Genomic DNA, 15,913 nt, shown 5'->3' with positions numbered 1-15,913 from the left:
GTTTGGTTCATGACGATGGTCGAACAGAATAAGTCACTACCGATACCCGTGTGGTTCACATGAATGAATGAACCACTACTTGGAAGCCTATGTTGTAATACTATGGTTATAAATATATCTACCATGTGTATAACACGATAATCATTATTAGTATAATACGTTTACTTGCATTATACTGATTGGAGACCAGGTAGAACTGCACATTGACAAATTATCACTGGGTTTGTTTCGCCAGAACAGCCGACTGGATCTCGGTCAAGTTCATAGCTACCATTGATACCAGATAAAACACCAAACATGTTGGTGGACTATGTGGCCTCGAGTCATCTGCTCGCAACTGTACATTAGTTCATCAGAACGTGACACTAAATTCTAATCAGGGTTCACTCAGACATATAGTCTCACCAGTCTAAAACCAAGGTTTGGGTGGGGTCTGGCGCTGGGTGCAGCCATGCCATACTTCCTAAACGAGCGATGAGTAGATTCTGTTATATATGTAATAGGCATCACAGATAGGTACACACATACTAATACAATATAAACGTAAGTATTCTAGCATATCAAAGGAAGGTAAACTTGTAATGCATATGACTCTTGTACATCAATAAAGAAACGTGGCATACATATTTTACAGTGTGCTGAAAAAAATTTAGTTACTTTTACCGACTTTCTCGGTAGTTTTAAGTTGGGTAAGTAATGTAACAATTACGTTTATAATATAATTTGAAGGAATCAGTAGAACATACGCTATTTTCTTAATAGAAATAAATAAGTTAAAACACTCACGAACGGCAACATCCAGGCCCATACTGGGAATTGATCCACTGGAGGGAGATTAAAGCTTCTGTCACGTGCTTCCACTGTTCACTTTCTGTTATATATATAACTTAAATTATATTCATAACTTAAATTAGTTTGTCTTTACACACACACACATACACAAACACACACACACACACACAGAAGTGGGGGTGAAGTCATGTCAGGCCAGGTGGCGAGATGTGAGCGGACGAACTCTAACGGTGTCAGGTCAGCCACTAGCCAATCAGAGTATAGGAAACAAGGCAACGCTGTACGCCGGGAAATCCCCGGCTAGACTCCACCCAAACCTTGGTTTTAGGTTGGTGAGACTATAGTATCTCAAAGCCCATCTCGAATCACCTGAAGCTGTAAAAGTTACAGTGTTACCACACGTAACGGGGACCAGTTGGTTAGCAAGGTATCACTTCTTTTATGTGTTACTGTACAGTGGCTGTCAAAGTTCTGTCCTGATCGAAGACACAGTATGAATCTCTTCCAGCTGAGGCTCGAACTGCGGTGCTTCGGGAGGAGGGGGATGCGAGGTGCTGGGGTGTCAGGAAAGCGGGTAAGAGGGAGGGATTGAATGTCCGGATTCATGTGAAGATATTGCCATACTCACAGTGTGATTCGCTGATAAAGTTGGGTCGTTATCTTGAAGTCTAACATTAATGTAAGGTCAAGCATTCCATGAGACTGTGGGCATACGTGAATGTCATCCTTGGTGTAATCGTAGTGAATTTCAGTCACTACCGTTTAGTTGTGGTGGAAATGGACAGTACGATGTGATGAGGTAAAGCAGATTGTTGAGCAATCCTAGACTACCACCAACTTCGATCAAAGTAGCTCTGGCTTTTATTTTGTTGTATTCCCCTGTATCTCCATCCCTCTCTCCTACATCTCGAACCGCTTTCCTCCCATTCTCATCCTTCCTGTCAACCTCCTACCTCTTTCCTCCCTCTTCCTTACCTCTCTCCGCCCACTTTCACTCTTCCTACCAACTTACTCCCTCCCCTCAGGGTCCATGGACCTCCTGCTTGCATCCACTCCTATATATGATCAAAAATACAAGGGAAAGCTAACAGGTGACCTGAAGATCAGTGGTAGTAGAAAGTTTGCCTTTACTACGTATACCACGACATTCATTGCATAAATGTTTCCTACAGACAGTCTGACCAGCTTTATTCATATCCTCTTGATTATCAGAATAAATACTCGTTTTCCAAACCTTCCCTTAGAGACAAAAAATTAACTGCTGGATCAGTGCGAACCGTTCAATGAGCATTGCAAGTTATTATGGAAGGTAAAAATGTGGCACTGGCAGGAGGATAGAACCTCCTAATCATGTAGTGAAATGACACGAGTGGTTGTTCTAAACAGAGAAAGAGAGAGAGAGAGAGAGAGAGAGAGAGGGTTATGAATGTTGAAGAAAACGGCAGTGCAAGATAGTTTAACCAACGTTATCGTACAATATAATCAACAGTGAACTACGAAGAGTCTGACTCCATTACCAACTAGTCCATTATTTTGTATACATTGTAGAAATGGCAGAGACACAGCAACGCGGTGAGTGAAGGGAAGGGTGCAAATGTCCTGAGGTCAGTATCCGTGGCCATAACATCGAGATATGGGAAGTGGGAAAGCCATCAAGAAAAACTCCTTCCCACAGGTGTCTGTCAGGAGTGTGAATCGATGGATTCGTCGGTGGCAAATGAAGGGTTCAGTAAAAGCAAAGCCTAGCAGTGGAAGACGTCGAGTTCTCACTCGTCATAATGTCGCCCGTATATCGGACATGGTAAACAAGCAAAGTGCTCTGCAGTTCAGGTTACTCGGACACTACGGCTTCCCTGCGATCCGCGAGTAATGAGAAGATGCATTCATGAGATGGGGATTCACTGTTACAGGACTGCCAAGTCAATAAAGAGCGTAGACTAGGCTTTGCTCTACAGTATTTAGGAGCAGACATCCACTCACTTGATGTAGTGCTGCCTACTTCTTCCTTAGCCTTTATCATTCTTTTTCTATGCCTTCCCTCCTCTCTTCCCATTTCTCACATCTTTTCTGTCACTACTAATTGCTTTTCTTACTGTTACAAGTGGCTTTACATTGAGTGACAAGCCAAATGGTTTCCTGTAAGCCAAGAAACCATTTACAACGCTGGGTGGTAACCATATAACCAAACCATACGTGCTCCTTACGTGTCGAGTGGGTTGGTGGAGGGTTAGTGCCCCTCCCTGTAAAACAAATAACTCAGAGTCAAATCCCGTACGGGATTATGGCGTCTGGCAATAGATAAAGAAAGATAGACGTAGATTTTTGGAACGGTAATATTTACTTATTAGAAATGCTTCACGTCGGTGGAAGCTGGGGCTCGAACGTGCTGAGACCTGTAAACACACGGCATGAGATTACAAAGATACAGGAGGATAAAAGTGGTAGGATGAGTATCATTTTGCAGTTAGATGTGGGCCAATGGACCTGGAGAATTGACGAATATAGATGGAAGATTTACAGGGCAAAAATACATTGACGTTAGAAAATGTTTTATTGTCATCCGTGCGAAATGTGGCAATCTCACATCCTCATCGTATTAGACATGTTCACGACAGGAGTCCTGTGCATATGTGCAGAGTGGTAAAGGATTGGCTAAATCAGCACCCAGAAGTGGAAGTCCTCGATTGGCCCTCAGAGGGTGGTGATCTAAACCCAAACGAGAATTTATGGGCCATTATGTGCAAGGACTGGGACGCAGGTGAAGAAAGAGGTGTTCAAGTTGTAGAACGTAAAGCCCTTGAGGTTTGGGAGTCTGTGGGGAACCGTCCAAATGTCATAATTTAGTGGCATCCCTACGCAGGAAGGTTGATGAAGTTGTTAGCTCAAGGTGGCTGGATGTGTCTGCATCATAGGAATGCTTGATAACGTACTATAATGATCTTTGATTCCGTGTGGGGTAGCTTTAATACTGAGAAGTAATATCGTATGTATTCTATATGTATATACTGTACGGAATGAATTACCCAAAGCCTGGCATTATCTTTGTGTGCCAATTTCATCCTTATGTTTCCTCTCTGAGGGCTAATGGACTATCTAGCATATCATAAATTAGAGTAATTATATATGAATGTATTTTTCTTAATAGTCAAGGTGGGTTACTTGTATATGTAAATGGTAGTATTCCAATTCTATATCATAAATACACTAACTTCATTGTGTGTCATTAACAGTGTCTGACTGATATAAATGCATTTGTTTAATTTGTTTCAGTTCCCTGTATATTAAAATTTGCCACTATATTTTCTAACTTCATCCTGAACATTTTCTCCCGAAACTGGTTCAAATGATCAGTCTTTTGCCATAAAGTCGTTCCTTAGGTGAAGGGACTCAAAATCACGGTGATACACCTGTAAGTGTGGTAAGAATTATAACCTAATTAACCCTTACACCGCGGGCTTGTTTACCAATGACTTGCGTGTGCCGCGGGGTTATTTGGGCTCCGACAGACTCTCAAAAAATATTTGCCAAAAATCAGTTATTAGTCCTAGAATAATAAAATTAAATATGCTTATGGCACATACCTTCAGCTTTCTCCTGGAATGATTGTTGAGCCTTCATCGTTACCGTAGGACTTGTGGAGACCTCTGAAGTAGGGTAACGAAGTCTCCACTTTACACTTCCCGACAACCCGTAATATGATTACCACAGCCAGATACAAACACTATAAACACTATTCTACAATTTTCAAGTAGTTTGGGATCCATACTAAAAAAAAAAACACTGTGAAAGCAATGGAAATTACGAGCGCGTCTGATCGTCGCACTGGCACTAGTTCGCTTTTGTTACTCTGTCATTTATTATTCATAAAACCCCTCACACTTTATATTTCTATTACTATATAACACTTATATATATCTACACTCTTTATCCATAAGTTTCCTTCAGTAGTATTAGTTTATTGTCACTGTAGGGATTCAATTTCTTTCAGTAAAATACGTAGCATTCACTTTCTCGTCCTGTATACTGGCATTGAGAGTGAATGTCACTTTCATCTTCACTCTCATAACTCATAGCATTCAGACATGCTAGAGTGAAACTTTCACTTTCATTACTCCTAGGGTATATACTCGTATTCTTATAATACTACTCATTTACATTTCTATTTATGTTCTCTATTTTATTTACGTTATTTACATTTCTATTTTATTTACACTGTGTTGTGCACTGTCACTTGAAATAACTTATAAAACTATTTTCCATTGTTCACGTATATTTACATTCATTACTTTCACTTGCTTTACACATTATTTACACATTATTTACAATTCCACTTGCACTGTTTTACTCAATAGAAAGATCGTAGTCACTCTTTTATCAATTGTCAGCCCTTTACCTCTTTCCACACGAGGTTTAGTAGGGGGTAAAGGTCACAGGGCCATTTGCATGGGGGTGAAAAAAGGCCTTGAAGTCAGCAAGAAGAAACATACGTACTCTCGCTTCGGAAGATGAGAGTAAACTGATAACGGAGGGCCAGCGTGGAGGCCTGTTTAGGGGTTATTCAGAGTTACCAATATTGGTTCTTGAAACAGCTAAGTCTAGCACTGATATGATTGGCAGGAAATCTAGACAATACATTATAAATTTGGTAGTTCCAGGTGAATGTAAATATCACTTAGGCTTCTCCCTTCCCTCCTTACATGTATATTTATTACGAAAATAGATTAGAGGCCTACTTAGGAGATATATATTCAGAGCTACCAATGTTAAATCTTGAAACAGCTTTGTCTAGCACTGATATGATTGGCAGGAAATCTAGACAATACATTATAAATTAGGTAGTTCCAGGTGAATGTAAATATCACTTAGGCTTCTCCCTTCCCTCCTTACATGTATATTTATTACGAAAATAGATTATACGGCATATTTCAAGGGGAAAAAACAGCGAAAATTAGCGAACGAGTGCACGTGAGGTGTTGTCAGGTGATAATTAGCCAATTCCAGGTGTATGGCACTCTCACTTACCTTATTTCTTTCTTGTATATATTATTTGGTATAAGAATATGACATAGGGCTTATTTCAATGGATGAAATCAGTGAAAAATTCCAGGGAAGATTTACTTAGCGTAGCACGGCCGGGCAGGCGAGATGATAGGGTAATGGAGGGGGGGTAGGGAGGGGAGTCAAGAACGGGGAGAAATGGCTAAATTGTCAACAATGGATGGGAGTACAGATGAGATTAGGAGTGCTGACTAGTGTTGGACATTGGCAGTACTGATAGATGATACAAGCCCCCACTTGGAAGCCCAGGTGAATTCAAAATAACACAGAATCACAAAAGCGACGCCCCGCGTATGATCCCTTGCTCCCAAGTGTCACGAAAGTGACGCCCCGTGGTTAAGGGGTTAAAGACAGAATAGTATGGCCATAATATACAGTGAAAAGTTCAATATCCAATGATATCCGACGAATGGCCCCTCTACAAAGAAACCAGCGAATCGCAGTTATGTAAACGATGATTTAAAAAATTAAATACAAACTGACTGATTCTACCCTACTAGGACTGAGAAACATTATAGTATAAAAAATGATTCTCTTGATCCCCTTATACAAAATTGTCTCGCGGAGTAGGCAGTTACCTGTAATCTTGTTCATACTTATTAATTTAATAGAACCGTATCAGTGAATCAGTGCTATCATGGCTTTCTTGGTTACTTATCTACCCAATACCCATGGATCCAGACAATCAGTCCCTCCCTCTGACCCCGTCTCCTGCCACCCCAGCATCTCGCATTCCCCCCCTTCCGAAACGCCGTTGTTCGAACCTTAGTTGGTAGAGATTCATTTTGTGCTTGAGATTAGGACAAAACTTTTGGCCGCCAGTGTACAGTCACTCATAAAAGAAAAAAAAAAAAAACTGTGTTAGAGGCAATATACCTCGGGGTATTCAGTGTTGGTAACAGTGTATTTGACGTCAGCCATATGGAGGGATGAGGAGGGGTGTTTGAGAGGAGGGCAGAGTTAATCTGCACGAAACACTGCTTCAATCCACATTTCGAGTCAAACATACATTATATCTGACTTGTTATCAAGGCATATGTATGTAACCCATCACATTTGAAAAAGTTTATCATTAGCTGAATAAAATCGTCAGCCGGTGGCAGGAATAAGATGCAAATGAAACCCCCGGCCTCAAGGGTTAAATGAATGGGCTCGACACATTTAGAATGAACTTTGAATGAACTTCCCCCAAACGCTGCTTCACACCCCCTCACATGACGTTATTTACAGTGTTACCAGGACCGATATCATATTGGTTGAAAGGTGTCTTGGCCGGGGGGGTCGTTTCTTTTATGAGTGACTGTACATTCTCACAGTCACTTTGCAGTACAACTGTATCCAACACTAATCACATCGCTCCCCCTGCTTTCTAGACATAATATTCTGTTCTCCCATTTTTTAACACACCACCACCTGGCACATGGAACCCAAATTCCCTTTAGATCACGTCCATGTCATTATCCTCACAAGAATACACTCCAGACGAGAGCAATCACACATCATTTAGACAAACTAGACAAACTGCAAGAAGGCAGATTAATAAAAATTCACCAAAGAAGCAAAACAACACTTCAGTACGCTGAGCAATACACTCATCATCAACACTGAGAGGTACAGACGTCGGAATAAGTTCGTTTCCTTTTCCATGGACTAAGGTGTTTGTAACACTGCTCGATGGAGAGGTATCCCCTCCTGCTCCCTTCCTCATAGTCCCACACTCCCACCCAACTCCCTACTTTTCTCTCCGACCCCATAACCTCACCCGGTACCCTCCATACTCTCGCTCACAGCCAGCTAGGAGTTTCTGTAGTTCAAGCACCTCTCTGATTACGTGTAGTCCGAACAACTAATAAAGGAATAGTACAGTATATATCATAAACCAAGTTAGGAAAAGGTTTACTACACTGTGTGAGAGAGAGAGAGAGAGATAGAGAGAGAGAGAGAGAGAGAGAGAGAGAGAGAGAGAGAGAGAGAGAGTTAAAAGACAGGGAGCGACAGGCGGAGAGGGAGAGTCAGTGGAAAAATGAGAAATGAGAGGGCAGTTACGGAGAAAATATAAAAGGGAGAGGCAAGGAAAGAACAGCGAGAGTTAAGAAAAGAGAGAGTGAGAAGAAGAGACAGTGAGAGGTGAAATGAGATACAAGCAGTGTGAAAAAGAAAGAGAAAAGGGAGATGCGAATAGAAAGGCCGGGAGACAGGGAAGTGGAGACAAAAGGGGAGACAACTGAAAAAAAATGGGAATGGAGCAAACATAGAAATAGGGATAACAAAAGGAGAAAGTGAGAAAGAGAGCTACGGAACGGAATACTGAGAACGATAATGAGAAACGTTAGAGAAGGAGGTAAGGTAACAGAGAGGAGGAAGAGAGTGTGTTATTCTGGCAAGGACGCAGGGAAAGAACTAAGTAGGATAAGACGAAAGCATTGAGTCTGATCAGAACCAATGACTTTCAAGTAAAAAGGTGGAAGAGAAACAGAGAAATTAGAGAAATTTGTTGAGAGAAAGTAGAGGTTAAGAGTGGGAAGAAAATAGGTTAATTTGGGGGGCAAGAAAGAGGAGGGGGATGTTAAGAAGGGAAGACAAGGGGAGGAATAGGGAGGGAGGAAAGGAGGGAAAGACACTGGGAGGAGCGGAATGAATGAAGAGATTTCGGGTGACAGGGAGAGACGGAGAGAGGAGAGAGAAAAAGGAGTATGCAGTTATTACTGGGGGAAGAAAGCAGTGAAGGAAATGGATTTAGTACAAGTAAAGAAATACGGAGAGAGTAATGGAGAAAAAAAGGTAACCCATGTGAGAGATGAAAAAAAGTAAGACAAAATTGTGACACAGGGAGGGAGAAAGAGTGAGGTAAGGAGGGAGTGAGAGAGGGGGAGAGAGACGAAGGAAAGGAAAGAGACAGGGAGGAAGGTTGGGACTGAGCAGATAGCTATAAAGAAAGGGGAAGGAGGGAAAAGGAAACTGGGGATGAGACAAAGGATCCAGAGAGAAAGGTGGGGGAGGGGCAGAACACAGACAGGCAAACACAGATAAGTTGACAAATATGCAGCAAGTGTGTGTGTGTGTGTGTGTGTGTGTGTGTGTGTGTGTGTGTGTGTGTGTGTGTGTGTGTGTGTGTGTGTGTGTGTGTGTGTGTGTGTGTGTGTGTGTGTGTGTGTGTGTGTGTGTGTGTGTGTGTGTGTGTGTGTGTGTGTGTGTGTGTGTGTGTGTGTGTGTGTGTGTGTGTGTGTGTGTGTGTGTGTGTGTGTGTGTGTGTGTGTGTGTGTGCTTCCGTCCCTGTGTCACTTCTATAACATTGTTCCATTTTTTCACCTGCGTGTTTTCCTCTTCTCTGCTTCAGTTTCTCGTCCCACTCACTTTTTTTTATCAGTATTTCTCCTGATTGTTCTTACCATTCCAAGTCTCTCTCTCTCTCTCTCTCTCTCTCTCTCTCTCGCGCGCGCGCGCGCGCGCGCGGAATAAAGAGATTGTTCTCACAGTTTATATGTCCTTAATACGGCCACTTCCTGAGTTGCTGTGGAATTTTGGTGCTTGAAAAAGGCATAAGTCGACTTAAAAAGAGTTCAGGACACTAAGGTATCAGGTTCACCTGAAGGCTGTGGGACCTTTTTAGTAGAACCTCGTAGACTACGAGGTCAGCTCATTATAGTGTTTAAAATCTGAATGTGTTTCACAATCATTACATAGAAAGTTGCATACTCTTAACGCGGACTCGGCACACAACAATGGTTGGAAGCTGTAAATGAGATAATTTACCACCAGAATTACTTGAAAACTTTTTCACGTGCAAGATCTGCTCCACATGGAACTGACTCAACATGGACGTTGTTAACACTACAATAGAGAAGTTTAAGGGATTCATCGGCAGGATCTTACACTAGAATAAATGTGAACTGGATATGCATTCCCAGGCAAACAAGAAGGATCTCCACGGTAATGGCGGCATAGTCATTAAGATCCTAACTTTTCCTTGTAACTCCTTTCTCCCTGTGTGTGTGTGTGTGTGTGTGTGTGTGTATATGTGTGTGAAAAAGAGGTGTCTACTACCGCAACATTTAATCACAGCAGATTTATTGTGTGTGTGTGTGTGTGTGTGTGTGTGTGTGTGTGTGTGTGTGTGAGTGTGGTAGGTGGTGGCGACCATCATCCACTCACTTGATGTAGTGCTGCCTACTTCTTCCTTAGCCTTTATCATTCTTTTTCTGTGCCTAAGCCAAATGGTTTCCCGTGACCCAAGAAACCATTCACAACGCTGGGTGGTAACGATATAACCAGACCTTACTTACTCTCTTCGTGTCAACAAGTGGGTTGGTGGAGGGTTAATGCCCCTCCCCGTAAAACAAATAACTCAAAGTCAAATGGCCACCCCTTACGGGATTATGGCGTCTGGCAATAGGTAAATAGATTAATTCTTTCTCTCTCTCTCTCTCTCTCTCTCTCTCTCCCTGTGTGTGTGTGTGTGTGTGTGTGTGTGTGTGTGTGTGTGTGTGTGTGTGTGTGTGTGTGTGTGTGTGTGTAAAAGAGGTGTCTACTACCGCAACACTTGATCACAGCAGATTTTTTCTCTCTCTCTCTCTCTCTCTCTCTCTCTCTCTCTCTCTCTCTCTCTCTCTCTCTCTCTCTCTCTCTCTCTCTCTCAGAGTGTAGTAAACCTTTTCCTAACTTGGTTTATGATATATACTGTACTATTCCTTTATTAGTTGTTCGGACTACACGTAATCAGAGAGGTGCTTGAACTACAGAAACTCCTAGCTGGCTGTGAGCGAGAGTATGGAGGGTACCGGGTGAGGTTATGGGGTCGGAGAGAAAAGTAGGGAGTTGGGTGGGAGTGTGGGACTATGAGGAAGGGAGGAGGAGGGGATACCTCTCCATCGAGCAGTGTTACAAACACGGAGAATGAAACGAACTTATTCCGACGTCTGTACATTACGAAATTTAGCATCATACTTGACACAGGCAAACACCATATTCAACGAGGCAACAGAAGACACTCGAACTTGACAATGGACATTGCTCTTCTCACAATACGACCCGACTCACTGAAGCCCACCTTCCCACTCCTCAACGCACGGGACACAATCACCAGGCTCCAGCAGTTATGAAACGAAAATAAGACAATAACAACGTAAAGCAAAGAGAAATCTGGAAAGCCTTTGCAACAACGTGCAGCCACTCTAAATACTCCTCGCACCTATTTAGAATAATTGACGGTATTCCTAAATCACATAGAAGCATCTCCGAGACCCACACCGCCATCGTCTCCAGAATACATCCCTTAAAAAAAAAAAAAAAAAATCGACAAAAAACATAATAATCGATCAATACAGAAGTATAAGTCACTTAAGGCCAACACACTTTGAGTCAGAAAAACAATCTTCATTGCATAGACGGTGCATTCCTATCGATCACAGCGTAACCACCTTCACTCTAAAAGACACATGACATTAGCAAGAAAACAAAAACTCTGTGAACAATGGACTGATGATATCACCAACCTATACCTAAAATATTTAAGGTTACATGGCATCCAGGTCCTCACAAGCATCAGCACCTACGTACAGTCGCCAAAATTTCCAACTGGGCCACCTAGCCCCGAGAGGTGGGTAACGGGTGCTGGCAACAATGTATAGTTTGTCAGTGTGTACATGCTCGACGAAAGTTCGGATCATCAACTCCCGTCTTCCGTAGTGAACCTCAGAGTTCATCCCAATATTCAGTTGACGATTTTTTGCTGATAGAATTTCAAAGGAACTTCCTGATAGTATTGGATAATGCAAGTATTGAAAACAGTACGTAAGATAATCTAATAGACAGTATCTTTACATATATTAGACTACATATTTATAAACGTATTCTTTTTCATTATTATATAATAAACCCATGGCTAAAAATTGTCTGCTGAATATTGGGGGGAAGAACGGTCGTGTGATCGGCCCTTACGGTAGAAAAAGAGATACCGGTGTGTTCGTTTTGCATTTCGCCAGTCCTGGGCCGGTCTCGGTTAAACCTATTGAAATACCATTCTTGATCCTAGACATGATTAGATAAGTTAGGTCATTAATCGTTACATGATTACTCATTAGGGGGATATTAATTTAAACTAAGTAGAAGAGATAGGAACTGTCGATGTCGGAGGTTGAAACTCGTTCGTTGAGGCAGAATACTGCCTCGAGTCAGCTAGCCATGAGTTGACGGGCGCTAAAGCGCCAAGGTTCGTCTATCTATCTATCTATAGCCCGACGCCCTAATCCCGCAAAGGGTGGCCGCAGGTTCGTGAGATAAAAAAACAAAAAATCAGTGTTCCAGCCTGTAATAATAATTTCATGTTCGTTATGTTGCATTTACCAATCACATAAAGTAATATCACAGGTAATGGTGATATAAATGTCCCAACACTTCATGAATCAATAGCAGTTGTGCTTAAAATGACTGGAAGCTTTTGCATACTGCACTAGAGAGATGGTGTCTTCATCTTACTATTACGTGAGATAATGTTGTTCGGTGAATAATCGATGAGCGTGCAAATGTGTGATCTCACACATAAGCGGCTCTGCTCACAATCAACTTTCCATTTAATGTGTAATTTAGTCATTCGTTAAATGAATGGACTATAAAGGTGTGCTGTAATGACCATAGTCATATGAATATAATACGGTAAGTCATTGTCATAGGTGATATAATAGCCACTTTCGACAAGAGTATGCATAAACTCTATTCCTGTTGATGTGACAGTATTTTAACCTCCTAACTCTTCGTCGTGGACCACAGAACACATAAAAGCACATACATGAAGTACTACCAACGAGGAAATAAGCAACCGTTAACAGTGTCTGACCATCATCCTAATGTTTATTGGTCAGTGTGATTCATGGTGTGAATATGGCAGGTAATCTTACTTGTAACTGGACTTCGATGTTAGGCAAATGTATTCCTCTTCAACCTATACTGATAATGGTATCAAGTGATAACCCTGTGAAATGGAATTACTGATATATGGAGAGAGTGAGAGACAGAACGGCTTGGAGCGATTCCATTATATACAGTAGTGCATTAACATGTTATGGTAACAGTATAAAAATGACACAAAATAAAATGTTTAGTATTGTTAAGATTGCAAATATTTAGTAGAATGCTAATGGATCTCAAAAACTAGTTCCGCAACCGTTATCACTGGCCGTATGAAAAACGTAACCCCCCCCCCCCCCCCCGCCCCAGTCTGGAGCCTGCTCTGGCCTTCACTGTGCCAAGCTCCCCCCTTAAGCAGCTGTCCCACCGGCTTGACCAGTTGCAGGAAACCGGTCGCGTGGAATAGTTGCGTGCCACAAGCTGCACGGACTAAGGCCAAATAAGTACAGTATAATACGATATGTATTGTTGTATTATATATGACAGTATATATTTATATCATAATATTATATATATATATATATATATATATATATATATATATATATATATATATATATATATACAGTATATATATTATCTAATTAGTTAGGAATGCTAAAGCGGTATGTGGTGTGGCAAGAGTAACAACAAAGAAGAAAGGTATGGCATGGTGGGATGAGGAGGTAAATAGAGCGGTGGAGGAAAAGAGGAAGAAGTGGCTGGAGTGGTTACAGGATAGGGGTTCAGTTTAAATAAGAACTGAATATGCTGAGACCAAGAAGCACTTAAAGAGACTAGTGAAGAGGAAAAAGAAGGAGGTAAATGAGGATCTAGGAAGAAAAATGAATGCGAACTACTCTGAAAACAGAAAGTTATTCTGGAAAGAGGTGCAGAAATGTAGAAGTGAAAGCGGAAAGAAATGGGCTGGTGTGAAGGATGCAGATGGTAGGTTATTAACCCATGGAGATGAAGTAAGGACCAGGTGGAAAGAATATTTTGAAAGCCTGATGAATGGGGATAAAGAGAGCAGAGCAGCTGTAAACATGATTGGTTTTGGGAGTGTGCAGAGAAGGAATGCGGTGCCAGGAGACGTGACACTCGCACAGATGAAGAGTGCTGTGAAGCGGCTGAGAAATGGGAATGCAGCTGGGGTTGATGAGGTGTATGCAAAGATGCTTAAATGTAGTGGAGAGAATGGAATGAAGTGCTTGTTGAAGATATGTAAGAAGGCATGGATGAGTGAAACTGGGCCTGCAGAGTGGAAAAAGGCTGTGATTGTACCACTGTACAAAAAAAAAGGTGAATGAAGTGAGTGCATGAATTATCGTGGCATAAGCTTACTGAGTGTGGTAGGGAAGGTATATTGAAGAATTGTTATAGGGAAAGTAAGAGAGATATCAGAAGTCCTAGTGAGTGATGAACAGGGTGGCTTTAGGAGTGGCAGAGGATGTGTGGACCAAATATTTACAGTGAGACAGATAGTAGAGAAGGCTTGTGAGAAGGACCATAAGGTGTTTATGGCATTCATGGATCTGGAAAAAGCATAAGACAAAGTGGACAGAGAAGGATTGTGGAAAGTTTTGGGCATGTATGGTGTAGAGGGTAAGCTGCTAGGCACCGTCAAGAGTTTTTATGATGGTAGTGAAGCATGTGTCAGGGTTAATGGGCATCTAAGTGAATGTTTCACGATTAGTGTGGGCGTGCGACAAGTTTGTGTGATGTCCCCATAGTTGTTCAATGTATATATGGATGGAGTGATGAGAGATGTGAAAACACGAGTAATGGAGAGAGGGATGGCATTGGTAATGAATGGTGATGGATGGAACTTCTCAAATTTGTTGTATGCTGATGTTGCAGTACTGCTTGCAAGTACCGCACAAAAACTTGGTAGGCTAGTGCAAAGTTTTGCTGATGTCTGTAAGTGTCGTTCCTTGAGAGTAAATGTAGAAAAGAGTAAAGTGATGGTTATTGAGAGAGAAGGTGACTCCCAGTGCAATGTAACAGTGAATGGAGAGAGACTGGAATTGGTGAGAGAGTTCAAATACCTGGGTACAGTGATAGAAAAGAGAGGAAAATGTGCAAAGTAGAGTGACACAAGGAAGAAAAGTAGCTGGTGCAATGAAGGCCTTGATTAGAAACAGAGGCTTGAGTGTTGCAGCTGCATGAGGCTTACATGAATGAGTGTTAATACCAACTTTAACATATGGATGTGAGACTATGGTGTGGCATGAAAATGAACAGTCAAGAGTAAGAGCAGTGGAGATGGGACTGCTGAGGAATGTATGTGGAGTACAGAAGGTGGATAGGATACGAAATAATGTGATTCGTGAAAGATGCGGAGTGAGGAAGTCAGTGGACACCAGAATTGAAGAGAGTGTACTGAGATGGTATGGTCATGTGGAGAGAATGGATAACAATAGAGTGGTGAAGAAGGTATATCTGAGTGAATTTGAAGAAGGGAGGAGGCAAGGTAGGCCAAGGAGAAGGTGGAGAGGTATTGTGGATGAAAGTGTGAGAAAGAGAGGTTTGGAAATTGGTGAGGCTAGGGAACTGACAGGAGATCCAACTGGCTGGATGAATTTTGTGAGGAGAAGTGCATGATCAGGGATTTTTGGCACCCCTTTTTAACATGGCAGCGTCTGGATTGACTCTGTCGGATATGATAGTGTGAAGCAACAGATCGTGGTAAATGTTTTTGGCGTATCCGATAGAGTCAGGATTCTGTGGGATTGAATGATGAGTGAATGGAAGCGTGGCCCATTGGATTGGGCAATTTTGGGCTGTCTGGACATTGCTACTCCTCACTCTGCCCTTGGGTGGGAAAGGAGGTCCGGATGATGATGATGATGATGATTATCTTATTATAAAATTAATATAGTCTTATTTATTTGGCCTTGATCAGCGCGACCTGTGGCACAACAATTTTCCGTGTGACCAGTTTCATGCAACTGGCTGAGCCAGTGCAAGAGCCGCCTTACTCCTGAGACATTTCTCTCCTCACCCAACTCCGTACCCAGCCATCTATGGGATGAACTCTGACTCTGACGGAGGTTCACTATTGATGAAGAGAGTTGATGATCCAAACTTTCGTCGAGCATGTACACACGAACAAATGGATACACTGTTGCCAGCACCCGTTACCTACCTCTCGCGGCTAGGTGGCCCAGGTGGTGGAAAG

At 42.0% G+C, this 15,913-nt stretch overlaps 1 protein-coding gene across 1 annotated transcript in view; it reads left to right on the top strand.

The window, feature by feature from the left end:
• The window catches only part of LOC145417830 (uncharacterized), a 138,166-nt gene that overhangs the window by 103,125 nt on the left and 19,128 nt on the right, over positions 1 to 15,913 (top strand). The window lies entirely within an intron of this gene.

This window comes from Coenobita brevimanus, chromosome 111 (genome assembly GCF_032717465.1).
Source record: "Coenobita brevimanus isolate Jiangsu-jjx chromosome 111, ASM3271746v2, whole genome shotgun sequence".
NCBI lineage: Eukaryota > Metazoa > Arthropoda > Malacostraca > Decapoda > Coenobitidae > Coenobita > Coenobita brevimanus.
The sequence above is the reverse complement of the archived record's forward strand: the minus strand, read 5'-3'. Positions and strand labels throughout refer to the sequence as shown.